Source organism: Oncorhynchus mykiss, chromosome 16 (genome assembly GCF_057628025.1).
Source record: "Oncorhynchus mykiss isolate SJ-2025 chromosome 16, ASM5762802v1, whole genome shotgun sequence".
NCBI lineage: Eukaryota > Metazoa > Chordata > Actinopteri > Salmoniformes > Salmonidae > Oncorhynchus > Oncorhynchus mykiss.
In genome coordinates, this window is record NC_143037.1 from 8,364,264 (window position 1) to 8,384,149 (window position 19,886).

Genomic DNA, 19,886 nt, shown 5'->3' on the forward strand with positions numbered 1-19,886 from the left:
ATATGCTGGATCTTAACTTGATTGCTCTTTTGTCACAGCGAATTCTCCTGATGCATCATTCAATTCAAACGGGAGTGGCTAAACATGAGCAGTTGTCTTTCTCACCAGGCGGAGGCAGGCGATTTGTTGGGATCAGGGCTTGCTGTCTAAGATAATGATCTCTCTCGCTCGCTCAAACGCTATAGACCTACAGCTGAAGTCGGAAGTTTACATACACTTAGGTTGGAGTCATCAACCACTCCACAAATTTCTTGTTAACAAACTATAGTTTTGGCAAGTCGGTTAGGACATCTACTTTATGCATGACACAAGTCATTTTTCCAACAATTGTTTACAGATAGATTATTTCACTTATCATTCACTGTATCACAATTCCAGTGGGTCAGAAGTTTACATACACTAAGTTTCCTGTGCCTTTATAACAGCTTGAAAAATCCAAGAAAATGAGGTCATGGCTTTAGAAGCTTCTGATAGGCTAATTGACATAATTTGAGTCAATTGGTGGTGTACCTGTGGATGTATTTCAACACCTACCTTCAAAGTCAGTGACTCTTTGCTTGACACCATGAGAAAATCTAAAGAAATCAGCCAAGACCTCAGAAAAAAATTTGTAAACCTCCACAAGTCTGGTTCATCCTTGGGAGCAATTTCCAAATGCCTGAAGGTACCACGTTCATCTGTACAAACAATAGTATGCAAGTATAAACACCATGCGACCATGCAGCCTTCATACCGCTCAGGAAGATGACACGTTCTGTCTCCGAGAGATGAACGTACTTTGGTGCAAAAGTGCAAATCAATCCCGGAACAACAGCAAAGGACCTTGTGCAGAAGCTGGAGGAAACAGGTCCAGAAGTATCTACATCCACAGTAAAATGAGTCCTATATTGACATAACCTGAAAGGCTGCTCAGCAAGGAAGAAGCCATTGCTCCAAAACCGCCATCAAAAAGCCAGACTACAGTTTGCAACTGCTCAAGGGGACAAAGACTGTACTTTTTGGAGAAATGTCCTCTGGTCTGATTAAACAAAAATATAACTATTTGGCCATAATGACCGTCATTATGTTTGGAGGAAAAAGGGGGAGGCTTGCAAGCCAAAGAACACCATCCCAGCCGTGAAGCACAGGGGTGGCAGCATCAGGTTGTGGGGGTGCTTTGCTGTAGGAGGGACTCGTGCACTTCACAAAATAGATGGCATCATGAGGATGGGAAATTATGTGGATGGGAAATTATGTGGATATATTGAAGCAACATCTCAAGACATCAGTCAGGAAGTTGAAGCTTGGTCGCAAGTGGGTCTTCCAAATGGACAATGACCCCAAAGTCAAGGTATTTGAGTGGCCATAATAAAGCCCTGACCTCAATCCTATAGAAAAGTTGTGGGCAGAACTGAAAAAGTATGTGTGAGGAAAGAGGCGTACAAACCTGATTCAGTTACACCAGCTGTGTCAGGAGAAATGGCCCTTATTTCACCCAACTTATTGTAGGGAGCTTGTGGAAGTCTACCCAAGTTTTAACCCAAGTTAAACAATTTAAAGGCAATGCTACCAAATACTAATTGAGTGTATGTAAACTTCTGACCCACTGGGAATTTGAAAGAAGTTAAAGCTGAAAGAAATCATTCTCTCTACTATTATTCTGACATTTCACATTCTTAAAATATAGTGGTGATCCTAACTGACCAAAGACATGGAATTTACTAGGATTAAATGTCAGGAATTGTGAAACACTGAGTTTAAATGTAATGTAATTGGCTAAGGTGTATGTAAACTTCCAACATCAACTGTAGGTCCTATTACTGCAACATTCAAATGTACAAAACATGTATCTGAAATACAGCCATAGACATACAACCATTATTTTATTTCGCTTAATAACACAAGGTAGATACTAGGCCACGGCATACAAGTGTTTAGTGTAAACTCAGCAAAAAAATAAACGTCCCTTTTTGTCACGCCCTGACCTTAGAGAGTCTGTTTATTTCTCTATTTGGTTAGGCCAGGGTGTGATTTGGGTGGGCATTCTAGTTTTATATTTCTTTGTTGGCCTGGTATGGTTCCCAATCAGAAGCAGCTGTCTATCGTTGTATCTGATTGGGAATCATACTTAGGCAGCCTGTTTTCCACCTGTGTTTGTGGGTTCTTGTTTGTGCACAGTTGCTGTATAGCCCTGCAGAACTTTACGGTCGGTGATCTTTTGTTGTTTTTTTGGGTGTTCATCTCAATAAAGGAAGATGTACTTTCCTGCACTTTGGTCTCATTCCGACGACGGACGTAACACATTTTCAGGACCTTTCAAAGATAATTCATAAAAATCAAAGTAACTTCACAGATCTTCATTGTAAAGGGTTGAGATAAAATAAAACATTTTATTTGTCACATATACATGGTTAGCAGATGTTAATGCGAGTGTAGCGAAATGCTTGTGCTTCTAGTTCCGACAATGCAGTAATAACCAACGAGTAATCTAACCTAACGAGTAACGATCTAACCAACAATCTAACCTAACATTTCACAACAACTACCTTATACACACATGTGTAAAGGGATGAAAAGTATGTACATAAAGATATATATGAATGAGTGATGGTACAGAACGGCATAGGCAAGATGCAGTAGATGGTATAGAGTACAGTATATACATATGAGATGAGTAATGTAGGGTATGTAACCATTATATTAAGTGGCATTGTTTAAAGTGGCTAGTGATACATTTTTTACATACATTTTTCCATTATTAAAGTGGCTGGAGTTGAGTCAGTATGTTGGCAGCAGCCACTCAACGTTAGTGGTGGCTGTTTAACAGTCTGATGGCCTTGAGATAGAAGCTGTGTTTCAGTCTATCGGTCCCAGCTTTGATGCACCTGTACTGACCTCGCCTTCTGGATGATAGCGGGGTGAACAGGCAATGGCTCAGGTGGTTGTTGTCCTTGATGATCTTTATGGCCTTCCTGTGACATCGGGTGGTGTGGGTGTCCTGGAGGGCAGGTAGTTTGCCCCCAGTGATGCGTTGTACAGACCTCACTACCCTCTGGAGAGCCTTATGGTTGTGGGCGGAGCAGTTGCCGTACCAGGCGGTGATACAGCCCGACAGGATGCTCTCGATGCTCTCGATTCTGCATCTGTAAAAGCTTGTGAGTGCTTTTCGTGACAAGCTGATTTTCTTCAGCCTCCTGAGGTTGAAGAGGCGCTGCTGCGCCTTCTTCACCACGCTGTCTGTGTGGGTTGACCAATTCAGTTTGTCCGTGATGTGTACGCCGAGGAACTTAAAACTTACTACCCTCGCCACTACTGTCCTGTCGATGTGGATAGGGGGGTGCTCCCTCTGTCGTTTCCTGAAGTCCATGATCATCTACTTTGTTTTGTTGACGTTGAGTGTGAGGTTATTTTCCTGACACCACACTCCGAGGGCCCTCACCTCCTCCCTGTAGGCCATCTCGTCGTTGTTGGTAGTCAAGCCTACCACTGTAGTGTCGTCTGCAAACTTGATGATTGAGTTGGAGGCGTGCATGGCCACGCAGTCGTGAGTGTACAGGGAGTACAGGAGAGGGCTCAGAACGCAACCTTGTGGGGCCCCAGTGTTGAGGATTCAATGGGGTGGAGATGTTGTTACCTACCCTCACCACCTGGGGGCGGCCCGTCAGGAAGTCCAGTACACAGTTGCACAGGGCAGGGTCGAGACCCAGGTTCTCGAGCTTAATGACGAGTTTCCTCCTGACTGTATGTAATTAAACCTAAGATTACCTGGGGTACCAATGTAAGAAATAACACGTAAATAAACAAAATACTGCATAGTTTTCTAGGAACGCGAAGCGAGGCAGCCATCTTTTGTCGGAGCTGGATGTCACAGTCATACAGCCTTACCTACTGGTGCAGTCAATCCAGGGAGCTCGCTCTAGTTTGAAGTCAAACTTAGATGTCCTTCCACATCCCAAGAACCTCTAGAATTGTCTTCAATAACGGCCACTAGGGACAACGGTGAGTTCTATTATCTTCAAGTAGGCTGTCAGCTTCTATGTCGTTGTGGATGGTGGATTGACGTAAAAAAACAGCTCTCCAGCGTCAAGGGAATTGGTTTGGGTTTTTCTGTCTCAATCCTTTCCCAAACTTTAAGCCTTAACTTAACCACTCTGAATTATTTCCTAAACGTAACCCTAAACGTAATCCGTAACCCCAAAATTCAGGGTATTGGAGTAACCAATTACATGTACTCTGATTACAAAAACACTAACTGTTACGTATACCAGCAAAAACATATTGTAATTACGTTACAGATACTTTATTAAAAATGAGATGCTTATTTATTGGATTACTTTTAAATTCAGTTGTTTGTGAAAAGTATATGACGACTTTCTGTTTTGTCAATGACATTCAATTCAGAAACGAAAAAAGGCTAAAGTTTCAGTTTGTTCCCTGTGAAGGAGTCTTCTTTTAATGGCTTTTATTGAGGGACATGTAATCGGAATGTAATCAGATTACGTTACTGAGTTTGGGTAATCCAAAAGTGACAGTTTCTGACAGTTAACTAGTAAATATAACTGATTACAGTTAGAAAGTAACCTACACTGCCCAAACCTTAACCCTTAACCTAACGAAATGTCAAACCCCCAGCCCAAAGCAAGTGTTTTTGGCTTCACTTTTGAGGAGTTAAGGTAACAGTGTCTCAACTTAAACGTTTATAACCTCACATTAACCCATTGGGTTTTGGAGAAACTTGGACAAACGTCAAATTGGGGGGACCAAAATGATCAACAAATAGTTTATTTAAAGGAATTGTTTCAGAATAATTCTGTGACTGTAAAACACTATCCCATACTATACTGAACAATGCAACATGCAACAATTTCAAAGATTTTACTGAGTTGCAGTTCATAAGGAAATCAGTCAATTGAAATAAATTCATTCGGTAATAATCTATGAATTTCACATGACTGGGAATACAGATATCCATATGTTGGTCACAGTTAGCTTAAAAAATGAAGGGGTGTGGATCAGAAAACCAGCCAGTATCTGGTGTGACCACCATTTGCCTCATGCAGTGTGACACATCTCTTTCACTTAAAGTTGATCAGGCTGTTGGTTGTGGCCTGTGGAATGTTGTCCCACTCCTTTCAATGGCTGTGTGAAGTTGCTGGATATTGGAGGGAACTGGAACACATTTTCGTACAGGTCGATCCAGAGCATCCCACACATGCTCAGTTGGTGACATGTCTGGTGAGGCCAGGTTCTGAGCAAGGCCAACCCTGAGCAGGCCACAGCACAGGACAAGCTCACAATCATCAAGACCAAGATCAGCGTGAGTTAACGCTGACCAGTTAGAAACAGTGGTTAGTTTTGAAATAGTTCACTACATCCTGGTATTAGAATGAACATGTTGTATAAATATTGGAATGTATATTAACGATAATGTAATAGTGTAATAGCAATAACACCTCTGTTTTCTTACAAATAGTTTTTACATCTCTGAAGTTCTACTTAAAGGCTGTTCCAGTAAATACCAGTAAAAATGGTTGTCAATGGCAATCCTCTCAGCAGTTTCTCCCCCAGTCCATCTGAATGTAGTCAGATCATGCAGCAGCTGCCTTGGTGCCTGCTAATGTCCAACTCGGAAGAGTTCCTTGTTTTACAAGCATTTTCGCGACAACTGGCAATAATATCTGCAAAACACATGTATGTGACCAATAAACTTTGATTTAATTTATTCTCGAATAAGTTCCAAATCCACTATTTTCCGTGTCATTTGTTTGGCCGTCAGCAAGAGCATTTCTGCAGTGAAAGGCTCCTGAATCAGGGGTTATTATTATTATTACTGGGTTATTATTATTTCTAATTTAAATAATAACAATAATTCCACCAATACTTGGTGGAGACAGATAACTTTTCGACAACTTTCAGAAGACTGAAAGTTTTGTTTCATCCGGAGTAAACCTGTTTGTAGCTTGTCGTCGGGTAATGAGCGTTTAGATCATTTGAAGTTTTATCTGTCATCTTACCAAGCAATATCGCTTTTCTCTCGCTCGCTCTCTCGCCATTGTGTTTGTGTGTGTGACAGCACCTTAATGAGAAACTGGCCAAGCTGACAGCCAAGTTTGATAAAGCCGTGGACGACAAGTTAAAATGACAGCAGGAGGCTGAGTCCACCGCTTGCACCATCTCCCTCTCAAACCACCTGGTGAGTAGGCCCCACACACACACACACACACACACACACACACACAGTACTGATTAGTATTCAGTAAGGAGATGTGTTGACAGCGTGAGGAGGATCCACTAGATGAAGAAGGGAATAAAGCGCTCAGCATTTTCAACAATGTAATCATTATTGATTAGTTAAGCTTATTATTTCTGAACCAGCTGTGTTCTATAACTTTAAGACAGAGTACTGACTGTTTACTTTTGAATGAGTCTGCAGCTAGCAGGGTGCAGTGTGGGTAATCCGTGTCACTCAGGGTAGAATGCTAATTGCCTTTTGTGTAAATCATGCTTTTATATCAATATGAGATTTGCCAGAAAATTCAAGTTTACATATAGTATGTGGGAATCTTGAGTTGTGATCTGTCCTGTGTCACTCAGTAGTTATGCCATGTCATGTCTCATTGTGTTGTGGTCTGTAGGTGGATGGTCTGACGTCGGAGAACGTGCCCTGGCTGGAGAACGTGCCCTGGCTGGAGAACGTGCCCTGGCTGGAGAACGTGCCCTGGCTGGAGAACGTGCCGTGGCTGGAGAACGTGCTCTGGCTGGAGAATGTGTGCTGTGTGTACTTCACTAAGGGCTACTGCCACCAGCTCATAGACAACACCTGGAGATCTTTCCTCAGTCAACTACAGGGTGAGAGAACACACAATTACTAGGCGGTTCACATGACAATATCAAAAGCTTTATGTGGGCTACAACACAGTTTGACAACATGGGAGATGGTTTGAAGATTTTCCTAGTAACTGACTTACATTCTACGACAGTATTATATGCTGATAAAGGATGACCACAGCAGCTCCTCTCTCTCCCAGTGACCCCTGACCTGGACCCTCTGGCCATGCTGATGGACAACGCTGACATTGTGGGGTGGCAGAACGAGGGGCCTGCCGGACGACAGGATGTCCACTCTGTAATCCAGATGAGCAGATCAGGTTTGCAATGAATAATCTTCCACCAGACCACTTCTCACCAGAAGAGGGGAGGAGGGAACTGGTGGGTGGGTTTTTGACACCTCCACTGCCTGTCGTACATTAAGGTAGAAGAAGACTCTCTCCCTCCATCTTAAAATGCGCATAGGAATGTGCCTTTGTTTCACAGGCAGTTTTCCCACCGAAACTCTAACACGCTCAAGAGTGAATACTGGAACAATATTTCTAATATTTCTAATATTTCTTGGGAATGGTCAGTGGGGAGCTATAGAAAACTGTCATATTGTTTTTTATTTTGTGATGTCATTAAAAATGGTATGGACAAAATACTATAACTTAGAAAGTATATCCCCTTTATCTGTCAAGTTTTCATCCAAAACATTGTGCATATAATATGAAACATGATGCTTTTTTTTTTGTTAAGATAGGAATGTGATTTTAGGAGTTATAAGAGAACTTGCCGACATATAGTGTACCCTTGCACAATAAGTAGTCACGACCTGAGTGAGGTCAGAGAGCATGTCAAACTGACAGAACCGTCCCCTTCAGCCAGAGTGCATAAAGGCATTGCCAACAGAGATTAACATTAGACCAGGAAACTAACATTAGACTAGTTATCTTCCAGAGTGAACAACAGTAGAAGACAGGGAAAGGGGAGGCCCCTTTCAGACAATTAGTGCCATACAGCTTGCCGCTAAAAGGCCAACAACCTTCCTAAGGAGGATTGGTTCCCGACAGAGATAAATGGCGGACAAAGGCACTCACACGTAAATATACTCATGATTTCTTATTCCAAACGTGCGGCTGTTCATGTGATTACTGTGAGAATAGTTCTGAAATGTATCCACTTATCGTGGATACATCTCTCTCCCTCTCCATGTTGTTGTGTAAAAAGCCACCATATTGTAAAAGTCCGCTAGGGACTTTTTGTCTCATGTGTTAAGTGTGTATGTTATCCTGTTTATTATTTAGTTAGCTAGTACATAAATAATTAAACCAATTTGTGTAGTACTGAATCATGAGTAAGGCTGGGGTTTTTGCAGATGATTGAGGTTACTGTCACGGATCCCTCCGGAACTGTGTCATTACGCACACCTAGTCCCCATTTCCCTGATTGTAATTGTATAAATGTGTCCTTTGATTTCCATTGGGCTGTTGATTATTGTTCCAATGTCCGTTGGTCGTGTGAGTATCTGTGCATTGTTGTTTTGGCTTTCGTGCCGCTTGTATTGTGCAGATGATTACGGGTCTCCTCCCGTGTATTTATTCAAGGTACTCCTCACTCTTTTGTTTGGGTTTCAACCTTGTGTTTTGTATACATGTTTGTTTGGTCTTCATCCCCGTGCCTTTACACGGCACGCTGTAATTTGGGTAATGTAAAAAAAAATATGACGCATTCCTGCGCCTGTCTCCTGATCCTTTATATCAATGTGACAGTAACGACTGTTCAGAATGATGATATAATAAGATGATAACAGGTAATGATTAATAAGATGACTGTTTATTGATGAAATAGATATATATATCTTATAGAGTTTAATTCAGGGGATATAATATAATATAACACAATATAAGCAGTGGCCTGAAGATTGAAATGGGACATGACACTTTCTAGCGGACCAAACTAATACACAGTACACTGTGGCCTGAGCCAGTTATCACTTTGTTTTCTATTCTTTTTAAAAACGTTTTTTTAAGAGTTTAAACTAACTCTTCCGTGGTGCCCCAAATCCCAATGAGTTAATTGTTTACATGATTCATTTAATCGGGTAACAATTAAACATAGTTAGTGGATTAAATAAATAACAGTCATCAGATTAATGACAGTAAAGTCATGACACCACAGAGAACGCTACCGCCCTCAGCTACAGGGCGGAAAGTGGATCAAAAAAGAGATACGCTTCATTCCTATCGGCCCAAGAAGGTGAGTCACAAGATGGCAGCTGTTCGGGAGAGAGTTTCTGAAGAGGGTATATTATCATCTCTCTTCAATCTTAATAGAGACCATAATTGCCTCTTCTATTGGGCAGATTGTGTGAGAAAGATAACTAACTTTTCTCTGAATCACTTCCTGGTCTAATGAATTACTATAACAATGTAGGGTAGATTAGATTTTTTTCTTCAATTAAATTTTCCCATCATTTGTTCCAACAAACACGTCATATAAAGTCCATAAAATGTTTGGTAAAACTGATAAAGACCCATTTATGCTCTTCTAGTGACAGTAAAACTCTAATTCACTGTGTGTCTTTCTCAGGTAACTCCACTTCATAGAGAGAGCGCTATCTGCTGGTAACGTGGTTTTGATTGAGAACCTAGAGGAGACTGTAGACCCGGTTTTAGGGCCACATCAACTCTGATGTCTGTTTTAAAATAAACGTGTCAGTCAGTTCCACTAGGCCAAATCCTACCATGAGGGGTGCATACCTACCATAAAATGTCACATCAAGTGAAAGTTGCATGGACTCACTTTAAGTTTGGATTGATCTTAATACAACATGTATTCAATCATCTCACCTCCAACACCTCCCATCCCCCTTCCTCTACTCTCATCTCCTCTCCTTTCTACCTCTCCGCGGGTACATTCAGATAGAGGACAAGGAGTGTGAGCACAACCCCAGCTTCAGACGGCTCCTCCACACTAATCTTGCCAGCTCCCACTGCCAGCCTGAGCTGCAGGCCCAGTGCACCCTGATTAACTTCACCTTGACCAGGGATTGTGTGGGGGACCAGATACTGGCTGCGGTAGTCAGTATGGAGAGGCCTGACCTGAAGGAACTGAAGGTGGGGCACAGTTTCACCGTAGTCTATGATGATGGTCATTGTGTGGCCACTGTGGCTAACATGGAGAGATTGTTTATTGAACCGTAAAATATCTGAGACTCTCATTTCCCTCTCATTTACCTGTTTCTAGCAAGGATGGGGGAAAAAATGACAAAATACAATTACAAAATACTATAAAGATCAATGTATCAAAAAGAAACTACAAAATCCTTTTTTTTAATGTATTTAATTAAAATAGATGTATTTTAACATACAAAAATGTATTTGCAAGTATCCGGCCCCAACAGCAGCAACATTCTCAGTCACAATTTAAAAAAAAAAACGTTTTACTTGCTATGACTATGTTAAGTTGTTGTTTAGAGAGCCGCCCTGGATAAGAGTGTCTGCTAAATGATCCAATTGTAAATGTATATGTGAAAATGAACATACCAAAATGATCGGCAAAGCACACGGTATTGTTTTGGGCAGAGCTCATTAGAATAATACTCTTGGAATTGTTATATTTAGTTGATTTAGCAGACTCTTTTTTTTATCCCACCATAGTGCCATCAGACTTGTGATACCAATGCAGGGTGAAAGGGAGCCACATCATGTGAACTGCTATGAAAAAAAATGGTATAGGAAAGTATTTAGGATTTTGATAATACAAATACCAGTATTTTGACAATTACAAAATACACAATACATTGGAGTGTAGGTTCAGCCCAGTGTAATTCAAATGACAAAATACAAAATATTCAGAAGGAATTAAAATATGTAATTCAAATAACAGAAATACTACCCTTCTTTGACTTCATGAAGAGCATATTTTACTGGAAGTGGGGAATCAACAGTGAGGATGGGAACATACAGTAAGTAAGTCGAGGCTCTCTCCAGGGCTCTAGAGATTTACCAGTCAGACACTCAAACCAGACAGGTTTAATTTAGTCTTCATCTCTAACATCAGTTAACACAGTCAAGAGTTGAGGAGTGTTTGATGTCTCTTCTCCTCAGGTGTTACTAATGACAGAAATCCTCATCACTGACGAGAGTCGGCGTCTTTACTCTCATCATTATCTCTCTCCTTTTCCTTAAGTTTTAATACAACAAAATATCCCACTGTTAACATCATAAGCAGCAGCCTTAGAGCCCGCGGCGTTGAGCCCTTTGATTCTAAAAACAATCGGCAGACGCTTTGAATAGCGAGACGTTAAGTGGAATAGGCTTCGGGTCCCTCACTTAGGAGTGTGTGTGTGTGTGTGTGTGTGTGTGTGTGTGTGTGTGTGTGTGTGTGTGTGTACACACATGGATGTTTTTAACTATACTTCTGGAGACCAGAAGTCCCCACAAGAATATTAATCGAAAAAAACATTTGACCAGTTGGGGACATTTTGTGAGTCAACACAAGGTCAAATGCTATTTCTAGTGGGTTTACGGTGAAGGTTAGAATTAGAGTTAGGTTTAGACATGTCTACCTCCATCACTCCAGTATCCATGTCCCCTTCCCCCTATACATGTCTACCTCCATCACTCCAGTATCCATGTCCCCTTATACATATCTACCTCCATCACTCCAGTATCCCTGTCCCTCCTCCCTATACATATCTACCTCCATCACTCCAGTATCCCTGTCACCTTCCCCCTATACATATCTACCTCCATCACTCCAGTATCCCTGTCCCCTTCCCCCTATACATATCTACCTCCATCACTCCAGTATCTCTGTCCCCTTCCCCCTATACATATCTACCTCCATCACTCCAGTATCCCTGTCCCCTTCCCCCTATACATATCTACCTCCATCACTCCAGTATCTCTGTCCCCTTCTCCCTCTACATATCTACCTCCATCACTCCAGTATCCCTGTCCCCTTCCCCCTATACATATCTACCTCCATCACTCCAGTATCCCTGCACATGTTAATATGGCATTGGAATTGACTTTTAAATATTTTCTGTATGTAGTATACTTACTTACTTTATTGTGTATTTCATATTTCCTATTCTTATTTCTTGTTTTTTTCTAGTAATACATTGATATTGATTACTGCATTGTTGGGTTTGTAGTTAGCATGAAAGGCATTTCACTGTACTTCTGCATGTGACATTAAAACTTGAAACTAAAATGTAGTCACGGTGACATGCTCATTAGAATATTGTATGCTTCTACAAAGAATCTTTGAGATTGAGGAAGGTTCTTTATGGAACCATTCTCCATAAAGGTTCTATGAAGAACCATAAAGTGTCGTAACCATATCGGATATAACTTTTATTTAAATGGTTCTTTATAGAACCTTAAGAAAGGGTTCTTTATTTTACCATACAGATTCAATATAGAACCTTATAAAGAGGATTTTTTTTATTTTTATAAAATCTTCCAGAAATATTTCCATGAAGCACCAATAAGGGCTCCTCTGCCGTATTTGGCACTATATAGATCCATTTAGTGTTTTTTGTGTGTAGTGTGTCATTTGTGACACAGTGGACTAAATAGTGAGTAGGGTGTCATTTGGGATGCTTCCAGTGTTTAAGGTAACGAGTGTGGAGGGTTGTGATGCAGGGAGGCAGAATGGCCCACACGTACAGTATGTCAATTCTTATGGAAGAATGGTCTTGATCAGAACCCAGGCACTTTAATGATGCCACATGTTCACAGCCTGGATGACAATCAGAAATGGCTTTGTGGCCCTTTGAAATGGATAGCCTGAGGCAATTAGACAAGACATTCTGACATACTACAACCATCACCAGCCCTATCCTTATCCATCCCTTGCTTTAATTAACTTTATGTGCGTGTGCATAGAGCCCCACAGTGGAGGTGTCATAATACCCATAAAACCTAACAGTTAAACAATTAAATAATATTTCCACCATTCATTTTTCCCAAAGGGAATTTTCAAAACACTTAAAATAAGGGCTGTGTTCAAATCAAATTGTATTGGCCAAATACAAATGTTATTGTGAGTGTAGCGAAATGCTTATGCTTCTAGACCCAAATGTGCAGAAGGATCTAACAGGTAATATCTAACAATTCCACAACAAAACCTAATATCTAACAAATTCCACAACAAAACCTAATACACACAATCTGGTAAAGGAATGGGATGATAATATATAAGTATAAAATATATGGATGAGCAGTGACAGAGCTGCTAAGATGTAATAGTATAGAATAGATAGTGGAGGATACAGTATACAGTATATACATATGAGATGAGTAATGTGAGAAATGTAAACATTCTTAAAGTGGCATTATTAAAGTGACTAGTGTTCCATTTATTAAAGTGGCCAATGATATCAAGTCTGTATGTAGGCAGCCGCCTCTCTGTGCTAGTGATGTTTAACAATCGGGTGGCCTTGAGATAGAAGCTGTTTTCAATCTCTCTGTCCCTGCTTTGATGCAACTGATCTCGCCTTCTGGATGGAAATGGGGTGAACAGCCCTCTGGAGAGCCCTGTGGTTGTGGGTGGTGCAGTTGCCATACCAGGCGGTGATACAGCACGACAGGATGCTCTCAATTGTGCACCTGTAAAAGTTAGTGAGTGTTTTCGGTGACAAGCCACATTTTTTCAGCCTACTGAGGTTGAAGAGGGGCTGTTGCGCCTTCTCCACCACACTGTTTGTGTGCGTGGACCATTTCAGTTCGTCGGTGATATGTACAACGAGGAACTTAAAACTCTCCACCTTCTCCACTGCTCCACCACTACTGATGTGGATAGGGGGGGGGTTCTCCCTTTGCTGTTTCCTGAAGTCCACGTGTTTCATGTAGGTTTACCGTGTCATGACATCTTGATAAACGTGGACAGTGCATCCGGAAAGTTTTCAGACCCCTTGTCTTTTTTCACATTAGAACTTTACAGCCTTCTTCTAAAATGGATGAAATACTTTCCTCCCTTCATTAATCTACACACAATCACCATAATAACAAAGTAAAAACAAGTTTGAAGAAATGTTTGCCCCCCCCCCCCCCAAAAAAAATATATTCAGACCCTTCACTCAGTACTTTGTTGAAGCACATTTGGCAGTGATTACAGCCTCGAGTGTTTTTGGGTATGACGCTACAAGCCTGGCACACATGTATTTGGGGAGTTTTTCACATTCTTATCAGCAGATCCTCTCAAGCTCTGTCAGGTTGGATGGGGAGCATCGCTGCACAGCTATTTTCAAATCTCTCCAGAGATGTTTGATTGGGTTCAAGTCCCGGCTCTGGCTGGGCCACTCAAGGACATTTAGAGACTTGTCCCGAAGCCACTCCTGCTTTGTCTTGGCTGTGTGCCTAGAGTCTTTGTACTGTTGGAAGGTGAACTTTCGCCCCAGTCTGAGGTCCTTAGCGCTCTGGAGCAGGTTTTCATCAAGGATCTCTCTGTACTTTGCTCCGTTCATCTTTCCCTCGATCCTGTCCAGTCTTCCAGTCCCTGCAGGTGAAAAACATCCCCACAGCATGTTGCTTCCACTACCATGCTTCACCATAGACATGACACTTGGCATTCAGGCCAAAGAGTTCATTATTGGTTTCGTCAGACCAGAGAATCTTGTTTCTCATGGTCTGAGAGTCCTTTAGGTGCCTTTTGGCAAACTCCAAGCAGGCTGTCATGTGCCTTTTACTGAGGAGTGGCTTTCGTCTGGCCACTCTACCATAAAGGCCTGATAAGTGGTATGCTGCAGAGATGGTTGTCCTTCTGGAAGGTTCTCCCATCTCCACAGAGGAACTCTGGAGCTCTTTCAGAGTAACCATCTATTTCTTGGTCACCTCCCTGACCAAGGCCCTTCCCCCCCGATTGCTCAGTTTGGCCGGGCGGCCATCTCTAGGAACAGTCTTGGTGGTTTCAAACTTCTTCCATTTAGGGGACCTTCAATGCTGCAGAAATGTTTTTGGTACCCTTCCCCAGATCTGTGCCTCAACACAATCCTGTCTCAGAGCTCTATGTACAATTCCTTCGACCTCATGGCTTGGTATTTGATCTGACATGCACTGTCAACTGTGGGACCTTATGTAAGCAGGTGTGGGCCTTTCCAAATCATGTCCAATCAATTGAATTTACCAGAAGGGGACTCCAATCAAGTTGTAGAAACATCTCAAGGATGATCAATGGAAACAGGATGCACCTGAGCTCAATTTCGAGTCTCATAGCAAAAGGTCAGAATAATTATGTAAATGAAATATTTCCGTTTTAGAAAACATTTCCGAAAACCTGTTTTTGTTTTGTCATTATGCGGTATTCTGTGTAGATTGATGAGAAAAATATTTTTTTATCCATTTTAGAACACGGCTGTAACGTAACAAAATGTGGAAATAGCCAAGGGGTCTGAATACTTTCCGAATGCACCGTACATCTCTTTCAGACCAAGTGACTTTCATATTGGGCTCTATTTACTCTCACATTTGAAAATGGTTGGCATCAAATTAGACATTGTGCAAAACTACAAATCCCTGCAACAGCCTGCAAGTCATCTCTAGGTGACGCTTTTGGTGTTAGTTTAAAACGTGCACAAGACAGTTCGCAGAATTGTCAATTTAAAGATTCAGCCAATGTATTCATTCCTACGTTTGGATAACGTTAGATAGTTAATCCAGAGATTCTTAGCTTTGCCTCGAATCGGCAGTCTCGTCCAGATCACTGTGGCATTTGTAGTTCTTTATGAGAGCCACATTAGCAGCTAATTTGCGTTTAATTTTGGAGGGCGTAAATTCAGGCAAATATATTGATAAAAGTCACCTCCTTCTAGAGATATTTACACAGTTATCAAAACATCACACCAGGGTGAGCCTACACGAAGCATAGCCCTCATTTTAAGTGTTTATAAAATCAAAATTGTTTCAAAAAAATAATGGAGAAACGGTGGAGAAACGATTGGAACCATTTCCTTGTTTGACCACTAGGTTTTATGGGTATTATGAATCAGACTGTGGTACTCTACTTGTGCTTGCGTGCGTGGGTGTCTCTTTCTTTCTCTCCTATCCCTCCCTCTATCCAAACCAGAAACCCAAATCAGATGCCCAACTTCACTCAGAAACCCATTCAGCTGACTGCAGTGTTTTGGGAGAGATCAGGAACTCTGATAATTTTAAAAGTCAGTCAGCGGGTTGGAGTGGAGCGTAACAATTATATGTTCATCAAGATGATTTCATTCAGCCTGCTGCTGCTGATTTGCATTGGGAGGGTTTAATCAGATCTGTAAGCTTTCATCATCTGAGAACAAATCAGCATTTTTAATAACCGGAAAACACACAAACACACACACACACACACACACACACACAGATGGGCACAGATATGGTCACACACACAAATACACACACACACACACACACACACACACACATACATGCACAAACACACACACACGCACACACACACACGCACGCACAAACACACACACATACACACACACACACACACGCACACATGCACAAACACGCACAAACACACACACACACGCACAAACACACACACACACGCACAAACACACGCACACGCGCACACGCACACGCACAAAACAGCAGGTTTTTTTTAAGCCCCCTCAGCAAAACGCAGCAGGAAAATGCAATGTAGTTTAATGAAGCTTGTTTAATTAGCATTTCATTGAGATGGGAGAAGAAGAAGAAGAAGAAGTAGAAGAAGAAGAAGAAGATGGGAAAAATAAGTGGTGTGGAACCCTTCTCATTTTAATTATTGTTAAAAGTTAAGCAGGGTAAACGCGTTGCTAGCTCCATGCACCTGCTATCCAAATAATTCCCAGTAGAATTTGATTATTTGGTCAAAACCTGTTCTGTGTTCCCCAGTAAACAACCCATTTCCTCTCTACTGACTGATGGCAATCACAGTACTGATAGTATAGCCTGACTCTATCGACCTGTTTATTGTCTCTAATGACTTTAGAGTTTAGCTACTGAGCTGTATACAGTTGTCTTTTATTTATAAAACGTGTAGTTTGCATCCAGGATGCTCATTCGTTGATATGCATTTGTTATTCATGATGATCCACCAGTAATGCGTTATAAAAGTTCCATTTTGAATTATCACTGGCACCTCAAACATTATCTTCACTGGTTGAAGCAGTGAAGATAACGTTTGCTAACTTCCAATTGCTTAATGCTTAGAATTACATTTTTCAATAGCGACGTGTTTGTCGTGTTTTGATGTGGAGAGCTTTGCCCTTGTAGATTGGAAAGAGAGGAGAGGAGAGGAGAGGAGAGGAGAGGAGAGGAGAGAGAGAGAAGACAGGACAGGAGAAGGAGAGGAGAGAGAGAGAGGGGAGGGGTGAGAGGAAAAGAGAGAGAGGACAGGAAATGAGAGAAGAGAGAGAGGAAAAGAGTGTGTGAGAGAGAGAGGAGAGGAAATGAGAGAGAGTATATGAAGAGAGGAAAGGGAGAGGAGCGGAGAGGAGGGAAGAGATTACTGCAGAGGAGAAGGAGAGGAGGAGAAAAGGAGAGAAGAGAGAGAACAGGAGAGGAGAAGGAGAGAACAGGAGAGGAGAAGGATAGGAGAGGACAGGAGAGGTAAAGGAGAGGAGAGAAGAGAAGAGAGGACAGGAGAGGACAGGTGAGGATAGGACAGGAGAGGAGAGAAGAGAGACGTCGGGGGAGGAGAAGGAGATGAGAGGACTGGAGAGGAGAAGGAGAGGAGTGGGAGAGAGAGGAGGAGAAGGAGAGAGAAAAGGAGAGAAGAGAGAGGAGAGGAGGGAAGAGAGAGGACGGAGAGGAGAAGGAGATGAGAGAAAGAGGAGAAGGAGAGGAGAGGACAGGAGAGAAGAGAGAGGACAGGAGAGGAGAGAGAAGACAGGAGAGGAGAGGAGAGGGAGAGGACAGGAGAGAGAGTGAGGACAGGACAGGAGAAGAAAGGGATTGAGGACAGGAGAGGAAAGGGAGAGATACGTCAGGAGAGGAGAGAGAGCGGACAGGAGAGAAGAGAGAGAGGACAGGAATCTAGAGAGAGATGACAGGAGAGGAGAGAAGAGAGAGAAGACAGCAGATGAGAAGGAGATTGGAGGATAGGAGAAGAGAAAGAGAGGAGAGAGAGAAAACACATTGAAAATAATTAACAAAAAACTGAGCAAACTATAATGATATTTTGCCCTAAACAGAGAATGCACAGTGGCAGAATACTTAACTACAGGGACTGACCCAAATTTAAGGAAAGCTTTGACTATGTATGTACTCGGTGAGCATTTCCTTGCTATTGAGAAAGGCCGTCGTAGGCAGACCTGACTCTCAAGAGAAGACAGGCTATGTGCACACTACCCACAAAATGAGGTGGAAACTAAGCTGCACTTCCTAACCTCCTGCCAAATGTATGACCTTATTAGAGACACATATTTCCCTAGCTATTGGGTGAAATGCCACAGTTTGCCATCACAGCAGCAAGATTTGTGACCTGTTGCCACAAGAAAAGGGCAACCAGTGAAGAACAAACACCACTGTAAATACAACCCATCTGTTTCTCATGCAAATATAGCCCAGAGAGAGAGAGAGGGGGAAAGAGAGTCCTAAATGAAATTATAAAATATACAGACCAATTCCAATTGGCAATCCTTAAAATCTTTAACATCATCCTCAGAGCTGGCATATTCCCCTTTATTGGAACCAAGGACTGATCAGCCCAACCCACAAAGGTGGAGACAAATTTGACCCCAATAACTACCATGGGATATGCGTCAACAGCAACCTTGGGAAAATCATCTGCATTAACATTAACTGCAGACTCGTACATTTCCTCAGTGTTACGCTCCCCAGTTTATGTGTTGTAGTTTGTGTATTTGAGTGTGTGTTTCAGGAGATGGCTTCCTGAAATCCCCCAAGCAGCTGATTGGTCGACTCCACGGCTAATTGGAGCTGACCCCGCCCCCTCGTCAAGTTACAGCTGTATCCCATTAGACTCCTTCTCCAGTTATAAAAGCCAGAATTCTGTTGTTCAGGAGAGAGATCATTGCTGGAAGGTCATTGCAGAGAGAGAGAGATCATTGCTGGGAGGTCATTGCAGAGAGAGAGAGATCATTGCTGGGAGGTCATTGCAGAGAGAGATCATTGCTGGGAGGTCGTTGCAGAGAGAGATCATTGCTGGGAGGTCATTGCAGAGAGAGATCATTGCTGGGAGGTCATTGCAGAGAGAGATCATTGCTGGGAGGTCATTGCAGAGAGAGATCATTGCGGAGAGATCATTGCGGAGAGAGAGGAGGCTGATGGTTATATAGTGTTTTTTTCTCAGAAGACAATTTGGTATGTACTATGTTAGCTGTTGCTGCGGGAGCTGATTGGTTATGTCTGGTATGTGTCAATAGGATGCAGCGTTTTGATTATTGAAATGGTTTGTTCTCCTGTTTCATTTGTTCCCAGGTGGGGAAGGGACCTTTTTATGGATATCTTTAAGAAATGGCTTTCTTGCCACTCTTCCATTAAGGCCAGATTTGTGCAATTTACAACTGATTGTTGTCCTATGGACAGAGTCTCCCACCTCAGCTGTAGATCTCTGCAGTTCATCCAGAGTGATCATGGGCCTCTTGGCTGCATCTCTGATCAGTCTTCTCCTTGTATGAGCTGAAAGTTTAGAGGGACGGCCAGGTCTTGGTAGATTTGCAGTGGTCTGATACTCCTTCCATTTCAATATCATCGCTTGCACAGTGCTCCTTGGGATGTTTAAAGCTTGGGAAATCTTTTTGTATCCAAATCCGGCTTTAAACTTCTTCACAACAGTATCTCGGACCTGCCTGGTGTGTTCCTTGTTCTTCATGATGCTCTCTGCGCTTTTAATGGACCTCTGAGACTATCACCATGCAGGTGCATTTATACGGAGACTTGATTACACACAGGTGGATTGTATTTATCATCATTAGTCATTTAGGTCAACATTGGATCATTCAGAGATCCTCACTGAACTTCTGGAGAGAGTTTGCTGCACTGAAAGTAAAGGGGCTGAATAATTTTGCACGCCCAATTTTTCAGTTTGAGTTATCCAATAAATGTCGTTCCACTTCATGATTGTGTCCCACTTGTTGTTGATTC

The 19,886-nt window shown here is 42.1% G+C and overlaps 1 long non-coding RNA gene across 1 annotated transcript; it reads right to left on the minus strand.

Moving 5' to 3' along the window:
- Positions 1 to 1,843: 1,843 nt before the first annotated feature.
- LOC149976530 (uncharacterized) lies at positions 1,844 to 8,452 on the minus strand. Its single transcript, XR_016487038.1, has 2 exons — positions 6,948 to 8,452; positions 1,844 to 6,821 (listed from the first exon to the last, which is right to left on the minus strand). It is a non-coding gene; the product is annotated as an uncharacterized LOC149976530 (long non-coding RNA).
- Positions 8,453 to 19,886: the final 11,434 nt, after the last annotated feature.